This window comes from Fulmarus glacialis, unplaced genomic scaffold (genome assembly GCF_000690835.1).
Source record: "Fulmarus glacialis isolate BGI_N327 unplaced genomic scaffold, ASM69083v1 scaffold2984, whole genome shotgun sequence".
Lineage (NCBI taxonomy): Eukaryota > Metazoa > Chordata > Aves > Procellariiformes > Procellariidae > Fulmarus > Fulmarus glacialis.
In genome coordinates this window covers 39,958-43,228 of record NW_009208481.1, presented here as the reverse complement: position 1 = coordinate 43,228, position 3,271 = coordinate 39,958, and positions in this window count along the sequence as shown.

Genomic DNA, 3,271 nt, shown 5'->3' with positions numbered 1-3,271 from the left:
CCCCCGCCCCGAGGCCCGGCCCCGCTGCTGAGTGAAGTCCTGAGGCCTGGCGGCTGCCCCCCCTCCAAGGGAACAAGGAGCTCTGAGGGAGCTTCACCTCAGGCAACCCAACAACTGACTGGTGCCGCCTTCAGGAACGAAGCCATTACTGGAGGAAAGCCAGTGGTCCCCGTCTGACCAGCAAGCGGGTGCCTGTGGTTGCTCTCATCCCAGGTTATTGGGGAGGGGTGAAGTTGAGCTGGAGATGCTGAGTTCTTGTTCATGATAGTGGGGTGTGTTTTGGCTTGAGTGGTCTTGCTTGGTAGCAAGTGGTAGTTCTGAGTTCTTCTAAACTGTCTTTTCTAGCGTGCAAAGTGAATGGAGTGGTTATTTTACTCTTAAACCAGCAAGACTTGGTGACCCCCAGGAGACTTAGTCCCTAATCTCTGTGCTGTATGGGCAGAGGCAAGAAAGAGTCTTCTGAAAAACAAGTTCTTTTTTTACCCTTCAGTATTCCCCAGCTAAAACCAATTAACGCCTGTTGCAGCTGCTTTTGTGATAGGCTAACTGTGTGTGCTGGCAGCTGGAGTGTTGGTGAGGGGCTCCAGCTAGAGGTGTGCAAAGGATGGGAGCTGTGTTTTGTGATCCTGTTGCTTTGCTGCAGTTTGTCTTGACTGGAACAGTCTCCCTAAACCAATTAAAACCTTATTCTGCTTTGATAATGTGCTGAAACAGGCAGCTGTGATATTGCTTGTTTCCAAAGCTGCTTGAGTGATAGCTTCAAAATGTTTTGTTCCAAAAAAAAAAAAACCAACCAAAAAACAGGTGCCTCGACAGGGAAACTTCTTTAAAAACAGGAGTTTTGGCAAAATGGTGGTGTTTGGAAGTCAGTGCTCCCCTGTAAAATAATACCATCAAAATCTCTTCCAGACTTGATTCCAGCCAGGTGTGTTTGAGACCCTTTCCACACAGTAAACCCTGGGAGAGCTGCTTAAGTTCAGCTTCGCTGATGGTGAGAGAGCTGATGCAGCCTAGCCTAACCCTGTGTGGGATGAGTTGGAGGTGTGAGGTTGTCGCTTTGTTAGCGGTGTTGCTTAGTAGGAACAGTTACACCAATATTATGCTTTTTATTGGTGTAGCTGACTTCAGCTTGGGAAACAAAAATTGCAGCTCTAAAAGTCCTTCTTTACCAGTCTTTGATCAATGTATGGAGCCATCTTGTTGAGACTCACACCATTTTAACATTATTTAATGTTAAAACAATGTTATTTAATGACTGACGCCATTTAACACCATTATGTTGAGACTGACACCATTTTAAGAGCGTCTTAAATTTTGTCTCAGGATTCAAGGCCCTCTTGGCTGTAGCTACAGTGCTGAGAACTCCTTTGGGCATCTGCATGGCGCTGCCCCAGTGGGATTTCTACGAAGGATGTAAAAAGCAAAGGCTGGATTGTAGCTGAGGTGGATGAGCCTTGTCTGCTCCAGTGCGTCCCCAGGAGCTAATGCACATCTTGGCCATACTAGCAACCGAGCTGTGTTTAATGACTTCCCTAAGGATTAGGATATCCTAATCCTGTGCCAGCGCTGTTGTGATGCTGTGGGTTCTGCCTAGCCCTGGGATTTCATTATCTGTAGGTTTCCTACTGGCGTGTCTGCCTTGGGGCTGTGGAGGTGCCTTCATTTCCACTTACCTCAGACATCTTTGGTGGGTTTTGCTGCACAAGTGTACATTGTTCCACCGACTGAGCTGCTGCAGGTTGTGCATGTCTCTGGAGTGGGACCTCCTGCAGGTAAACCGCAGGCTGCAGCCATGGGGTTTGCTTGGGGCTGATGCGATGTGAACTCCAGAGACCTGACAGCTACTGTGCTTTGGCTGCCGGCTTCTCGATGCAGATCCATCAAACAAGAGCTCTCTGCCATGGTGGTAAGGCTCATCGGTTGTCTTTCTGTTACTCTGAGGGAGTGGAAACTCCTCCTCCCTATTTCAAATCAAGCCTGGCACTCCCTTTCTCACACCAGTGTGTTTTGTTTGGAGTGCTAGAGGTGTCTGGAGCCTGACGGTGCCCTCCTTGAGACCTCAGAGCATCGTGGGGATGCATCGTCATGCTTGGACATGGGTTCTTGGCTAAGGGTTTAGCTGAGCCAGGATACCATGGACTGTACTCCTGTCTGAGATTCACCTTGCTGTGTGTCTTTGTGCGATGCTTCTTGGGTGTGTGTTCCAGATCTACCACAAGGATTTAACCTGAAGCCTTTAAATTGTTTGCTCTGTGGCACTAGGTGCCTACTGCAGGGAACTGAATTGCCTTTCTTGTTTGTTTCTAATCTAGGAACATCCCTAGAAGCTCTCAGCTCTTAAATGGAGACTGGGTGTCTTACGTCAGGAAGCAGTGTTTGACACCTGATGACTTTAAATGACCTGTCAACTGGATCACACTTCTGGTTTGACTTGTTCGTCCACTGGCCGCACTGATAAAATGGCGTCCCCTCCTCTGGATGGGGATTGTGTGCTGTAGCAGGCAGGACTGGCTGAGAACGGCCGTTGTTGGGTCACTGGTTACACCCCGGTGTTTCACACAGTGTGCCAGGTCACTGCTGGGACCCGTGGAAGAAGGACCCACCAGTGCTCCTGGACTGGTGCCTTGGTGGAAGCAGAGGGCATCGCCAGCTCCGAGCTGGGGCTGTAGCTGTAGTTGCTGCTGTGCAGAGAACTTCCAGAGAAGCCTGAACAGGCAGCGTGTGTTTAACTATTGCAAAATCCTTGAAGATGGAGCATTGACAGCTAATCCTAGCTGGGCTCAAGAGTGCTCCTTTGCTTGTCTTGGCTTGAGGATGTGAGAGTGGAGCAGATTCTAGAGAACGCAGCCTCAGGCGTGATGTTTCCTTGTGCTTTGGTATTAACTTTTGGTATTAATTCTCAGAGTTAATATGGGCGTATTCTCCAGCTACATGTTTGCAAAGTCTTTCCACCGGACTATCCAGGCTGCTGAGTGGTTTGGGCCCTGTGTGCTTTGAAGACCTGCAGAGCTCTTCTCAAAGGAGTATCTCTCTTTTAGGGATTTAGGGAGGAGGGTGAGCTTTACCAGGGGAAGGTATAGAGACAGGAGCTGCTTCCTACAAGGGGTTGGATGCTGGCTCCTGTGTCAGGATCCTTACAGTATCTATAGGATATCCTTGACAGTCTTAAGGTGTTAAAAGCTCTGTAAGTGGAAAGAATTTTTGTGCAAATGCTTGGCTGTACTCTTACTGTTTTCTGTTCTTCTTTGTAGCAGGACTGGTGCTGCCAGTC